The sequence below is a fragment of the Leptinotarsa decemlineata genome, unplaced genomic scaffold, assembly GCF_025532065.1.
Source record: "Leptinotarsa decemlineata unplaced genomic scaffold, Ldec_3_MD MMD2_tig00000008_RagTag_RagTag, whole genome shotgun sequence".
NCBI classification, from domain to species: Eukaryota; Metazoa; Arthropoda; class Insecta; order Coleoptera; family Chrysomelidae; genus Leptinotarsa; species Leptinotarsa decemlineata.
In genome coordinates this window covers 6435731-6451654 of record NW_027412537.1, presented here as the reverse complement: position 1 = coordinate 6451654, position 15924 = coordinate 6435731, and the positions used below count along the sequence as shown (strand labels likewise).

Sequence of the window (15924 nt, the reverse complement as noted above, 5' to 3'; positions counted from 1 at the left end):
CAGTTTGTTTTTTTATAGAAAAAACTCGAGAGGTGAAAAAGACTACACCACCAGATAGTTTATTATGTAGCGAAAAAATTAATATTTTTCGAAAGTTTCTAACAAAATTAGAATGATTTGGAACTCAAAAACTTTTATGTGGCATTAATTTACTTAACGATTGTAAGGTATGTGTTTAAAGTAATGGTAATTTGTATTAGGTTGTTTCAAAAGTTTTGCCGTTTTTATTAGTCTGCTTTACACTGTAATATCTCAGTGAATACTTTTTCAATTTAAACGAAATAAGCGCCATTTGAATCAGTGCACTTTTGCCAACGTCCCACGAGTCGGTCAATTTCGTCAGCATGAAAAGTGGGTGCTGGAGATTCGACGAAGGCCGTTTTTGTCTGATTCTAATTGGCGAAGGTTCCACCGGTGACAAAGTTATCGAAGTGCTTGAAAAGATGGTAGTCGATTGGCGAGAGGTCTGGAGAGTATGGTAGGTGAAGCAGAACTTCGACGCTCAACGCATTTAATTTTCGTATGCTGATTTGTGAAACGTGCCAATGGGCATTGTCGTGGAACTGAATCGGACCTCTTTGCTGGTACTGATTTTTGCCTTTGGGAAGTGTTTGTGGCTCATCGGCATTCAACCACTGTCCTGAATGTCTCCTGTTGTTGTAGAGGATTTTCTTTTTATCACACGTGACGATTTAATACAAAAAAGTATTGGTTGCGTATTGTATTGGTTGCGCAAAGGCAAAGGAGAACAGACCTCGGACAATTTCTGTCGATCGTTCAAAACTTGGGGCACCTACTTTTCGAGCTTTTTGACCTTTAAAACCATCAAAAACCGTATGGGAGCTGACACCTAGTTCTGCCGCCATCCCACGCACCTTGATGGGTCGGTCTCCACCAGGATCCCTAATCCTCGTCCGGGATTACTGTAGGTCGACCACTTCAAGGCTAAAATCTCCGGAACGAAATTTCTTAAACCAACGTCGAACAGTGCATTCATTAACACAATCATTGCTAAATGCATAGTTAATTTTTCGGGCTGTTTCGGCAACGCTTTGGCTCAATTTGAGTTCGTTGAGAAAAAAAGGCCGAAATTCGTTCAACGACATTATGTAGGAATAAGCTGAAAAGAGGCAAAAATTGAAATTTTTGAAACAGTCTAATATAGAATACGAAAATTGTAAACAGTATTTCCCGGGTTCAAATCTCACTGCCGGCAGACTTTTCAAATTTCTTTCAGTCACCCAATTTTCAAACTATCTGAAATTGAATGAAATAACAAGAATAGGAAGTATTTGTGAATGATTGCTTTTTTATGATATACATTGGAATATTCCTCTCGAATGAATCTTATTTTGAAATATTCCTGATATATTATAGAAAAAGTATAGTAGTTTACTTGCGAAAAATGGTCATTACTCGCTAGAATCACTTACAAACTTCATTCTCACGAGTACCTTAAAGCGCATCATGACACCTATAATGGTTTAAAAATGTATCAGTTTATTTATTAATAAACAACTCAACAAAAATTACAAAAATAAATGACTGGATTTTTCTTAAATGGGACACACTGTTTCAAGTGACAGGCCCGGGACGCCTGGATGTTTAAGGCCTGTCCTGGAGATATCCTCTGTGGATCACCCTCATACAAATAGGCAACCTGTTGAACACGTACTTCGAATGCAACGAGTTTCTGGTTTCCGTTGTTAGTTCCTCACCTGTCCGCAAGTCGCGCCACGCTACCTAAAACACAGGTAACGTAATTAGAGGTAACAGTACATGAGAGTTGACTGCTTACGGACGGGCACTGGCTACGCTGAAAAATTGGGTGTATTCGATTCGTGAGTGAAGTGAAAATTCGTCCACCGGTCATGATCAGGATTAACTGAAGGGTTTCCGAATTTTCATCCCAGGTGAGTGAACTTTTCAACTTAACACGTCCGCAACCCGTGTGGTTCGTTTCTTCACGGTCTGCCACTTCACCGACCAACTAATTCTCGTAATACCTACTTGATAATAATTTTCATACCAGGTGTATTTGAGTGCCACTCCGGAGGTCAGGGAACAGTTAAACGTCCTAGAGGAATTCTTCAGGTCCGGTTGCATTCATAACTCATAACTAATTCTTCAGATGATTAATCCGCTAGCTTGCGATATATCATACGAATTCTTTACTGTTATTATGCTTTATCTTTGAGCAATTGCATATATTTAATTAACCGTTAACACACTATGTACTTCCACCTGATGGTTGCTTCATAAATTGCTATCTAAAAGTAAATATTTACCAGAACCCTCGAGTCAAATTACTATATAGCTTAAGGACTATATACGCTAAATTGCCATGGAGAAGAATCACCTGTTCATGTGTAGTGAACAAGTAGGTATAATTAAGTAGTTATGATATACATGTTTACGCAAGAAGTGCAAACTTCACGGACAAAGCTCGAACCACTGATACCAGCTATTGGGTAGGAAATGCTTTCAACTGCCCCTTAGCCAAAGATAATGATAATTTGTATGCGGACTGGTGACTCGATTGATATAATTTTTACCTGGAAAATTGGGAAACAGTACAATTACTTATTGATCTGTTATTATATAGGTACATATTTCAAAGCATTGAAACACAAAAATACTGAATTTTATATAGGAAAATGAAATAATTTACTTTAAGGCCACTGATCTATTCTTGAGTAAATTATAGAATTGGAAATATTATCCATCTTATTCCTATCAATAATAGGTACCTACATATTATAAATTAACACTTCCTGTCACATCTGTGTGTATTAGAGTTGCCACCTTTTTTTTTCTATGAAAGTAAACTGTTTATTGAAGGTAAAAAAGTGTATTGTGTTAAAATAAAGTACCGTTTATTTTTCTCTATTATTATATTTAAAAACTTGCTTCTCGCAAGTTGTATCAAATTATTATCACTGCTAAACAATGGCACAGCATCTTTAGGGTATACATCATAATTAAAATAAATGAGTGATTCATTTTTTATCAAATTCCGAGACGCTTTGTTTCTTTCGTCTCGCCTTTTGATATTCATTACAGAAAAAAATCTCTGTGAATGCTGACGTAGCGGGAATATACAGTAAAAATGAAATTACTTTAAACAAATTTGAAAAATCATCTTTAGTCTTACCTATTAAAAATTTGCTGCCATTTTTGTGCAGTTGATAATTCAGCAAAACACATTGAACTAAGAATTTGTTTTATAAAGCAATTTCTCCATAAAGATCATCCATATCCATATTAAGTTTTTGCAGTTTTAAATTTTCGATTATGTTAATAGTATTATCAAATTCAACAGTGCTCTTTGAATTTATATCACCAACCAACTAGTGTTATTAAAATCAAACTATTTATTTAGGTACTCTGAAGCTTTGTCAATAAATAATAAAAAATTCATGTGAATTTTTCTTAGTGAGTTCCGGTGAAAATAACAGCTTAATTTTTTTGCAGTTTTGTAGCCAAAAAGATATATTTTTTCCTTTGTACATACACAGTGTGTATATCTGTCTGAACGCGATAAACACAAAATACCGAATTAATACGTTTCCACCAATGGGCGGAGTGATTTTTGTGTATAATTTGTTAATATTTTATACGACTATTATACGTGAGAAGTGAGGCAGTAGTGAGAAAAAAAGGCAGCCAAATTCCTTGAAGATAAAACAATTCACCACATATTATTATTTTATAGGTCTACATAAAAGTCCGGGATGGCATTTGACTATCTTTCAAAAATAACTTATTTAAATTTATTCAGCAGATAAGAAGGACGCTTACATTGAATGCCATCATGATATAAAGTCACTACATGAATAAATTGATGCATGTAGCCCTTACTACGTGGTAGGAAATCATCATGAAAAATGGGAATTGAAACTTTCTATGTTTTTACCACTTTTATTAGTTTAATGTATAGGTTAGAAATTGTCCTTATAGGACTGAACTGCAGTAACGTTAGTTACGAATGAAAGTGGTAAACAACATAGAACATTTCAATTCTCATTTTTCACTACACGAAGTTTTCGCCTGTTATACATAGTAAGCCACTTCATTTCAGATAATTAAAAGATATATTATCGTCGTAAATGGTTCAACTGGAACCTCTGGAGTATAATAAATCCAAAACAAGCACACCCTATCACCAAAACTTCAATACTCTTTTTGACGCGCGTTCCACCGACCAAGAAAAACGTCTTCATCTCCTGAAGACGCCAACTGCGTTTCTGGTAATTAGAAAAAGTGCTTGTTTTTGGATACACCCTTCCAAACTTATGGAAAACAACTTAAAAAATTAAATTACTTTGTTTCTAGAAAAATGTAAGATCCTAACTAATCATCAACATGCTTTTAGAAAATCTTGGTCTGTTGAGACATCTAGAGCTGGTAAATATTAGTTCATTGACAACAAAATTGATGAGGACAAATGTGCAGTATCAATTTCAATCGGCCTGGCAAAAGCATTTGATTTTGTGAGTAATGATATAATGGTTAGTAATGAAATGAGATGATTTTTCCTTGAATGTATTGAGTTATTTATGAAGATGCTGATTATACTACCCATAACAGTTTCCAGTAATATATTAGAAGATTTAGAAGACATAATTTCGGGAGTTTCGTTTCTGATATTGTGCTGGGCTGACGTGCCGATATCGACTGTCCACAAAGAAGGTACGCGGTCGACATTGTTGGAGATGAAACTCAGTTTGTGTTGTGACTGTCCGCCGTTATAGAACGCGCCACCATTAAAATAATTATTAGTATTAGTGTTAACGAGAGTTGTACAAGTGTTAAAGGAGAAATGGCACCCTGATTCACGCCGGTTAGAGGCCGGAGTGGACCGGATGACCACGTGGGAATGATAGGATTGCATCAAAACGACTTAATAAATAAAATTAATTGTTTCTACAATAAAAAAAGGATGGCAGCATTGCTTCGAGCAATACCCCCCACCCCATCCCACCCCACCCCGATGAAGCTCCTGTCAACTTTGATAGGAGGAAGATGAACAAATGCGCCCGAGTGGGAAGCAATGTCCAATAAACCTATAGAGAGAGAGAGAGATAGAAACACCATTTCACTCAAGGATGATATGACGTCTTGGTGCGATAGAAATCAACTGAAACTTAATGAAAGCAAGACAGTTTATTTAGGCTTATTTGTTGCCAGAGGCATTAAAACTCAATAATATCCAACTATCTGATACATGTAAACTAAATTTTATTAGTTCGGACTCCCACTGTCTAATATGATTCGAAATCTAGGAAAGAACTAATAAAATTAGAATGAATAATTGAAATTTCAATTATATATAAGCAATAAAACGTGAAAAGACAATACAATAAAACGAATAAAATAAACAAGATACAAAATGAAAAAAAAAGAAATGAAAGGAGTAAAAATCAAAATGAGGAAAAATTAAAAAAGGATTAAAAAATTAAAAAAGTCACTTCACGACGTTTCGATTGTTAGTATCCACAGTCGTCTTCGGATGATGACTAGGCTATTCCTTCGAAAGATGACCATTTATAGGTCATTCGGGCGCTTTCACCTATCTCTTCTTTCCTTTTTCCGCTTCACCGGTTTAGAAGGAGTTGACAGTATTTCCGCTTGATTACAGGTTTCCATATGTTGCGCATCTCTACGCTAGCTTGGCGGAATGCTTCGTTGGACAACATATATGCAGCATCTTCGAACTTCTTAAACCATTGTTTCTCCCTGTGGATGACCTAAGCTCGAGACCACTTGATGTTGTATTGATGAGTCCAAAACATACTCTGCTATTTCTGATTGGCTGGGTTTTCCTCGCTGTGTGTTTCGCTTGTGTTCGGCAATGCGGTTAAAATAGGTTTAAAGTTAAAATCTGACGCATTCAGAGGGTATTCGGTAAATGCAGTTCTTAGAATCGCAGTCCGCGTTTGGCGGTCTGGTTGTCGTGAGGCAGCTACGGATACTGTTAACGGATCTAAAGCAGGTCCTGATGTTGTACTTGGACCCAACTCTTCCTATCCTTTTCGATAATCCTCTGACATGGGGAAGGACAAGCACTGGTTGTGACGTCTTCATTTCCTTGCGAGACTCTGGCTATCTTCTAGCCAAAGTCTGTTTCACCATCATTTTGGAGTAACCATTTCATCGAAGATCTTTTCTGATGATGCTTAGTTCCTTCTGGAGACCTTTCTAAAGCACGATCGACTAGAGTCTTCATGATTCCAGATACTGTCCCGTGTGAGTAGGTTTTCGGTATACCAATACGTCTAAGAATGGTAATTCGTTGTGAACTTCCTACTCCATTGTGGAGGTGATGGACGGTTTTAGGCTATTGATGTGCTTCAGAAAGGTGTTTAGTTCTGTATTTCCATGGTTCCATACTATGAACGTAAACGTATCTCAACCAGACTCGGGGCTTCTTGATTGGCTATAGAGCGGAAATATTGACAAAATGAGACATTCACAGGCGTTCAAACAGAGGTAAATCCAGTGATTATAAATTAAAATGACGATAGCAGCACAATCACAAGTAGCAGTGCAGATGAAGAAAATGTGTATTCAGATAATGACTGATTAAAGTTTATTTTTGGATAGGTGTTCCATTACATAACATTTTAATGAACTGTACTACTACCTAATATACTAAATAAAATATGAAAAGAAATAACAAAGAAGTCATGTTCCATTTGCCACCCTAATTAAAACTAATTATAGGCCCGACACTGGCCGGCAAGGGGCTCGTCGTAATTCAATAGTAATTTAGTGGTGAGAGTCTATACCTGCGCGATCGCTTGCCATCAGTCGCGGCGTGTATTGTAGGTACTTTCATTTTTGTACAATCTGCATGATTTGAAGTATGATTTTTCAATATTCTTTTTCTTTATATGGCATGTCTGATATCATTTGTATGATCTTGAGGACGCATTGACTAAATAAAAAAATAAAAGTGGAAGCTTTGAGCTATAGTTTGTGTAGCTTATACGCAAATCCCGCACTGCAATGGTCTGGCTGGACCAGTTTGCTTATTTCACATAGAGCTGGTCGACTTTTTTTTCGAAAGTTACATATTAATATTCTCGAAAGAGAAAGTGAGAATTCACTACAAACACGAGACGATACTTCAGTGGGCGTGACGATTTGTACCTATATCGGATTCTGATTCACGTATTCATAATTCTTGCCGGCTTGTGACTCGTGACCGTCTAGATCAAAGGTCGTAGACTTCGCAACCTTGACTTTACGGATCCAGTGATGCTGAGTTTGTCGGGTTTTTATGCAAATTTTATCCGCAGAGACATGTTGAGAGAATGACACACTAAGTATTCAGTAAAATTTTTTGTTGACGGTAGTGACTTTATCTTTGCGGAAGATTTTCGTTGGATACAAAATCGATTATCAATATCCACAATCTTAGGGATTACTAACTAATTTCGATGATACGCAGATGAATGTTTTCCGATTTATTGTATGTTAGAAAAGACAAATATTGTTTTTCATATATTATGTTTCAAAATTTACTTTGAACTGGCTAAGTAAAATTTTCTCCTGGAAAAATTTATTTGAACGGAAAGGATGTGTCTTTGGCAATGAAACTCATTTTATCAATATTTTACAATATAAGATCACAGAACTTACAAATAATTTATGATAAAACTCACTCTATCCACTCATTGTATAAAAATGGAATATGTACCTACCATCTGTAATCACCAGCTCTTTGGAAACAATAGGTACAACACATATTATTTGAAAGCTATGATCCGCGCACTCTATGCTTTCGATTGCAAAAGACAGGCATTTATATTCTAGATCATGCTAAATTTTTGGGGGAATCATATGATACCTTTCGAACGTTTAAATTTTTCTAATCCTGAAGTAAAAAATGAGGTTCGTTTCAAGATCGACTTAAAACAATGTTAGACTTCAGCCAGTACGAAAAAATGTTTAAAAAAAAGTGTATGTGATAAGTTTTGACTCTGATAAGGTTATATATTTATGCAGTTGATTGAAACATTGAACCACATCAGTTTTATGCATTTTTGATAATGGGATCATAAATAAGGAAGGTCCAATTTTAGTTTACTGTCAGGGTTCCCTGACATTCCGTCTCTGGTGAGACAGTCCCACTTTTTGATACATTCTCATCTTTTATTATCAATTCCTCTCATCTTTTTTATATGATTTTTTGGCTTTTTCACTTCCTTCTTGAAATATATCCAATTTTTTCAGCAAAAATTTCAGCATTTTCTCCTTTCATGCACGATGCATTGTTGTTGTTTGTTGACAATCAATTTTTGGCTCAAGTTTTAGCTCTTTTTTGTCTCAATTTGACAACCTCGTTTCTAGAAGTACCATATTCTGCTTCAAATCCAAAACTGGTTCCATAAAAACTCAAGTTGAGCCTAATTGATTACAAAAAAGCTCAAAATGAACTGTAACTGTTCTAATTATCTAAGTTGTTTGAGTATTCCGTAAAGTCAAAGGATAGGTATGAGAATGTTTTGTTGTTTTTCTTTGGATTTGAGGAATTTACGTTTTACACAGGGCGATAAAATCAATAATGGCCGGCCCTGCATACACCACTACTAATGATGCTTTAGAAGAACAGAAACAAAAATTTATAGGAAATTTTTGATATCACTACATAGTATACAACAAAATCGCTTTCTGCTGTCTGTCGCTATGTATACTTAGATCTTTAAAAGTACGCAACGGATTTTGATTCAGGTTTTTAAATAGATTGAGTGATTCAAGAGGAAGGTTTATATGTATATAACATGCATAATATAGTGGAGAAATAATGATAATTTTAGAGGTTTTTAATGTGATATCTTATTCTTGCGTTTACATTGCCAACTCTGGCTGAACCCTACGAGATAGATCATAATAATGTACTAAAGTATTGTACACTTTAAAGAGGTCTACAAAAAAGTCCGTCAGGGATAACCCGCAATAACCATTTTTTATCCTTCACTTTTTTACGAAGCGATTTTAAGCAATACAGCATTAATCCTTACCTTAAATACATTGTGAATTTAATATAGACAAATATAGTCCTTCACAGCATGTAATTTATATGTCCCTGCATTTAAAATGCAGGGACATAGCGGTTGCGGCGGTACCGGTCGGGGGCGGCGGCGCGTGCCTATAAATAGCGCGTTGAAGGCCGCGCTTCGCTCTATACTTTATGATTAGCAACGATCGCCGGAGCGGTTCGCTAATACAATATATAACGTATATAAACCCGTAGTGAAAATCATCACAGGTATAAAAAAATATAGGAAATGAAATAAAGAGATTGTTTCGTTTAATGCAAAGTGCTTGAAATCAAGTCATTATTTTCATTCGATATGGACTCTGTGATTTCAGTCCAACGAGGTACGGCTAGGAAATAACGTCAGTGGTTATCTATGAGGCAAACGCTGCATGCCTTGAGGTCAAGCATCAAATTGACATCCCCCCTCCACAATTCAGCCGGTTTGACGACACTAGCTTGCTCAGGGGATGAATGTATGTCCCGTACACGGGTTTTTGGTGGTATAAACGTTTCAAAGAAGGGTGAGAAGGACGTTCTATAACTTCAAAAATGGAAAAAAACATTGAGGGAATAGGTAATCTCATCCGTCAAGATAGCCGTTTGTCTATCCGCTTCCGAGACTGTAGAAATCGACAAAGAATCAGTTAGACATGAACATTTCAATATAATCCCACATGCCTGAATAAAAGGACTTGGGAATGGAAATTTGCTCTGACATTTTGAAAAAAGTTAAAAAAGCAACTCAAACTTGAACGAGTTATTACATGAGACGCATCATGGTTTTTTATCTGTGATTCAGAAATCAAGCGCCAATCAGTTTAGAGGAAAAGTCCGCAGTCACCATGATGGAGAAATACTCGAATGTAATTTGTGTTCCTCCAGAACAACTAAAAGAGAAATCATCAAGACTCTATTAGACCGTGCTTTCGGGCTCTGTAACACGAAGGAAGGTCTCGAGAAGGAACTAGACATCATCAAAAATGATCTTCAACGGAGTGGCTACTCCAAAGCGATGGTAAAAATGATTTTGGCTATAAGGCAGCAGGAGCCTAGCAAGGAAGAGAAGCCGTCACAACCACTGCTTGCACTTCCCTACATCAGAGGATTATCGGAGATCATAAGCAGAATTGGTTCCAAGTACAACATCAGAAACTGCTTCAGATCCGGTAACACTATCCGTAGCAGCCTCACGAAAACTAGGCCACCAAACGCGGACTGCGATTCCAAGAATTGCATTTACCGGATACCCTGTGAGTGCGGAAAATCCTATATTGGTGAAACTAAGAGGTCATTGAATGTTCGCATTGCCGAGCACAAAAAACACACATAGCGAGGGGAAACCAGCAAATCAGGAATAGCAGACAATGTTTGGACCCATCAACACAACATCGAGTGGTCCCAAGCTGAGATCTTACACAGAGAGAAACATTGGTTTAGAAGTCTATCCAAATCCAAGATAGAGTAAAACAAAACAAAACCGAAGCGTGATGTTCACGTGATCGCCCAGTGTCAGATGGAAAGGGCAGCGTTCATTGGTGAATTCGCTTTCTTGGTACGAGTTCGGTACCAGCACATAGTTGTAATCAGTCGATTGCGTGTTTGTGTGGCGTGCGTTATAGTATATTGTTTAAAATTGTTTTCCAAGATGTCCAGTACAGACACTGCTGATGACACTGTGAGCTATCCTCTGAGTCCAGCCAGGAAACGATCCAAAAAAAGACATTTGAGTGTTGAAATGAAAGAAGTGATTTTAAATGTGTTCAAGAAAGAGATGGGAGAAATTGAGACATCGACTGTCGACGAAGTCGTATCGAAAGTTTCCGATAAAATTGGAGTGTGTTGCGCTTCGATTTACAACGTTTTACGGGAATATAAACAAAATCATACATTTTCCAAACCGAATACAAATCAGAATCGTCAAACCATTATAAAATCAATAGATGATGCTGATAAACATACAATCAGGAGGAAAGTGCATGAGTACTTTTTCAGAAATAAAATACCCACGATAGACAAAGTAATCACAGAAATAAATGAAGATGTTTTATTGCCAAGTTTTAAGCGGTTAACATTCCATAAAGTATTGAAACATTTGAATTTTGTATGGAAAAAACGAGGGCGCAATAGTTTATTATTGGATAGAGAGGAAATTGTGTTATGGAGGAGAGAGTATTTGACCAAAATAAATATTATAGGGAACAACAGAGAACAATTTATTATATATATGAAACCTGGGTTAATGCTGGTCATACTACCCCTAAAGTATGGGTCGATGAAACTGTGACCTCATCTAGGAGGGCCTTTCTAGATGGACTATCCACCGGATTAACAAATCCATCAGGTAAACTTGTATTTATATTAAGACCTATCTCAATCTCAATATATAAAAAGTAAACCTCGTATTTGTTTTATTTACTTACATACCTCTTCATAATTTCAGGTAAAGAAAAAAGGCTTATTATTTGTCACATCGGCAATAAGAATGGGTTTGTTGCTGAAGGGCTGTGGTGTTTCGAGTCGAAGAAAACTGGAGATTATCACGAAGAAATGAACGGTGAACCTTTCGAACAGTGGTTTTCCAAAGTTCTACCTCATCTGGAGGATAATGCTGTGATCGTAATGGACAATGTACCTTATCATGCGCGACGGTTAGAGAAGATTCCGACAACGTCTTCAAAGAAGGTTGAAATCCAACATTGGCTGCGATCAAAGAATAGCTTTGAAGACTCAATGCTAAGAGTACAGCTACTAAAAATTGTCAAGGAGCGCAAGCTTGAATACCAAAAATATATAGTCGATGAAATGGCAGCAGGCCAAAACAAAATTGTCCTTCGCCTGCCTCCATACCACTGCGAGCTCAATCCCATCGAGTTAATACGGGCGGATGTGAAGAATTTTGTAGTTCAGCATAACATCACGTTCAAATTTGCAGATCTCAAAGTCCTTTTTGATGAGGCTTTGAAAAGAGTCACAGCGGAGAAATGGGAGAAGTGTGTTCGGCATGTGATATCGGAAGTCGAGACAAAGATGTGGAAGCTTGATAACATAATAGAGGCACAAATCGAGCCACTGATAATTCAGATTGGTGAGGATGACACTAGTGATGAAGAGACAAATTCATCCAGTTGAATAATTTTGATTAATATTCCTTTTGATTTTACATAAAATAAAAATTATCAATAAAGAAATAATTACGTCTCTTTTTATATAATGCTTTGAGTGAAAAATCCAATGAAAATCTTTTTATATTACACATATTATCTGCATTTTTCCCGTTAAACTGCAAAACTTGTGCATTTCACTCGTTATTATAAAAAAGTTTTCTTAAGTATGATATAGCATTTGCGATCAACAAGATGTTGGTTCTGAATACGACCCTGGCCAATTCTTGGGATTTTTAATATCACGTGCGTAGGGCATGTCAATGTTTACATCCACTCTATCTTGGATTTGAATTTGCTTCAGATCTAACTCGGTCTGATTTTTTTGTGTTCCCGAAAGTGAAGGAAGTGTTGAAAGAAACCAGGTTTGATACGGTGAAAATTGTGAAGGAAAAGCAATGAAGACTATTACACGCTTTCAGAAAATGAAACAAACACAGTGGAACATTCAAATGGAAACGTATAGAGATAGTGGATTGAAGTATATCGAAGGAAATAAGGTTAAAGTTGTGGAGAAAAAATAATAAAAAAATACACCAAAAATCAAGTTATTTTCTAAACAATCGGCTTGAATATGAAATAATTCAGATTCATCAATTCTCCCATCATCTTTCCTAATAATATCTGTAATACTATCGCTAAACAGATGTTTAAAAATTTTATCGGCACTTTTCATTTTGGGTCGCTTTCTTTTTTATCTTAATACTTCGGCCTAATATAAGCATAACACAGCGGTTTCTGATGTCACTGTTTTATTCTCATCACGACAAATGATAATGACAGGCATTCCTAATTAACAAATGAAATAAACTTTCGACACAGTACAAATACAATTAATATTACTTTCCAACCGTTATCTTTATCAGTGTATATCAATGAAATTGTTTTCAATCCTCTTCCGGTGGTAATGATAGTGGAAATAGCCGAAATATATTTCGGAGACTTCGTTTTTAATGGTGTCTGAGAGAGAGTATTTAATTGAGGGCTTCCAATTGTACGTGGACTGTTGAAAAAATAAGATGAATATTAAAATTTGGCGGGCTGCGTACATTAGATTAGCGATTTAAAAAAAATCATGTTGGTACATTCTTCTCGAATACATAACAGTTCCAGCTTTTTAGCTTGCTTAGTTTGTTGGTGAGAAGCATAAAAGTTGAATGTGTTTTGCGTGTTCAGCGATTTTCTGCTATCGAAAAAGTGGTACAAATAATTTGCATCAAATTTTGTGTAAAAAATGGAATTAGGTGCTCAAAACCACTTGACATGTTGACAGTGGTATACGTTGATTGTACCCTGAGTCAGAAAAAGTTTTACAAGTGGTACAAGCTTCTGACAGAAGGTCGACAAGATCTGAATGACGACGTTCGTGCTGGACATTAGATGAAAATGTTGAGAAAGTGAAGTGAAGAAAATCGTCACGGAGAATCATCGAAGTACTATTAGAGAAGTTGCTGAGGATATCGGCATATTGGTTGACTCATGCCATTCAATTTTTTCCGAAAGTGACAGTGAAGTTCGTTCCAAAATTGCTGAATTCTGAACAGAAAAACGATCGCATGAGCATCAAAAAAAGCACGCCAAGTTCGATAAAGTGTCAAGTTTTGCCCACCGTTTTCTTCCATTACCTTGCATCAGGAGTTCTTGCCACATGGTCGTACAGTCAATAAGAATTATTATCATGAAGTTATGTGGTGCTCACGAGAAGTAATACAAAGAAAATGTCCGGTATTGTGGAAAAACAATTCATGGCTTTTGCATCACGATAATGCACCTGCTCACTTGTCATTGCTTGTTTGTAATTTTTTGACAAAAAACAACTCTTTAATCATGCTTCAGCCACCGTACTCACCAGATTTGACCCCTTGTGACTTTTTTCTGTTCCCGAGATTGAAGAGACCCATGAAGGGACGGCGTTTTGTGACCATTGAGGAGATAAAAACAGAATCGTAAAGAGAGCTCAAGGACATACCAAAAAGTGCATATCAGAACTGATTAGAGGCACAAGTGTATTATATCTGAGGGAAATTTCTTTGAAAGGGATGAAATAGAAATTGATGACTAAATGAATATTCTTTGAGAAAAATTAAAATGTGCCTTATTTTTTGAACCTCGTATGAACAGTGACAAAAGTCCCATTCCAAACAGCCCATTGTTTACCATGTCATGAATCACTCTGGTAAAATCAGCGGAAACTTTCACTAGAAAATATCCTGCAAATTTAAAGCCCGAAATCATTGATGTGTGTTAGGAAGTGAAAGTTTACCCTATTTGATATAGAGACCAATTTTAGAGTTAGGAACTAGTTTTCTCCATCTCCCGAGGACGCCAACTTGGTTGGTGAAACGTGCGTCGAGAAGGGTATAGCAGTTCTGGAGTTTGGGAAAAGTGCTCGTTTTGGAATTGAATATGTATCTTGTTGGTTGAGTTTATGCGAACTAAAACAATACGGATTTTATGATGGTTTCTTGAAGGATTATCATTCATCAGTTTTCAAAACCTCAACACCTTTGTTGTTCACCATACAACAGCTTCTTCGGAAGCTGTTCTATGGTAAATCGTCCATTACACGGTTGTACTTCCTCCGACAACAAAGAGGTCCTGGACTTTTGAGTTTGGTGTCTACATGACAGAGTGGTACTGGATGTAGCATGTTAAGTCGTCAGGAGTTCGGATCCCCTTCTCTGCATGGTCTGCGACCATGAGAGAGCAGGAATTGGACCATTTCTCTTTAGGGCAGCTGCCCGAGCAGCTGATGAACTCGATTTAGTTTTCGACACTGAACGAGATGAACACAAGTCTATCGCCGAGTTGGAATCCGTTCAGCAAAAAGCTCATGTAAAAGCCGCAAAGATCACCTCACTTCTGCGGAAACACAATGATAAACCAACGCAAGGGGTCTTCTTCAATAAAATTGGAGACCTTGGCTTATCAAAGCACCTGACTTTCGCTTTCCTCAGGTCGAGTCGGCTGAAGTGGGAAACTTAGTGGTTCATCATGGCATGCCAGGATGGTGTCTTCAACACATAGCATCACGCAGTCGCGTGATGGGTATAGAGCCTACCACGAGGCGTCCGAGACACTAGTGCACTTGCTATCAGCATGTCAAGCAAATGCGGTGTCTTAGCCTATATCCATTCATATAACGCGGCCCTTAAAGTACTATGTTACCATCTACGGCCCTCTTATGGTATTGACGAGATACTGTTGTTGCCCTACGCTCCGGGGATATTGAATCCGTTGTGGGAAACGAGAAGTGCCAAATTTATTGGAACTATTCGTTCCCCACCCTCAGGCTCATACAAGCTAATAAGCCTGATGCAGTCCTTCTTGACCACCAGAGCATTATCGTGGAGTTTTCAGTTCCTGGCGAGGCAGAAATCTTAGCCGGATAGATGCAGAAGGCTGTCATTCTTGGCTTACTGCGCGTGCTCAGGGCACATGATTCAAGTACCCAATGATCACTCACCTCATGGTATGGGGAGTGGTCGTTGGTTGATAATGATAGCGCGCCCTTCAGAACGTATCGGAGCTTCGGGGGATAGGGCCTAACCAGCGCATACTACGGTAAAAAATATTTCACTTGTTGAACAGTATGAAAGCATTACAATAAACATTTACATATAGTAACAAGGTAGACGTCTATGTATGACAAAAAAGGAAAACATTTTTGATATAATATACAACAAAACACGGTAATTAACGGTCATTTATCGA

The 15924-nt window shown here is 37.1% G+C and overlaps 1 protein-coding gene and 1 long non-coding RNA gene across 2 annotated transcripts in view; one reads left to right on the top strand and one right to left on the bottom strand.

Annotated features, from left to right (window-relative positions):
• Positions 1 to 1291: 1291 nt before the first annotated feature.
• Positions 1292 to 3558, bottom strand: LOC111511878 (uncharacterized). The gene is made up of 3 exons (XR_012464493.1): positions 3155 to 3558; positions 1799 to 2555; positions 1292 to 1743 (listed from the first exon to the last, which is right to left on the bottom strand). It is a non-coding gene; the product is annotated as an uncharacterized lncRNA (long non-coding RNA).
• ck (unconventional myosin-VIIa ck) overlaps positions 1773 to 15924 on the top strand; it is an 86247-nt gene continuing 72095 nt past the window's right edge. The window contains 1 exon segment of the mRNA XM_074170923.1: positions 1773 to 1913. The gene's annotated coding sequence lies outside the window, so the exon portion shown is untranslated.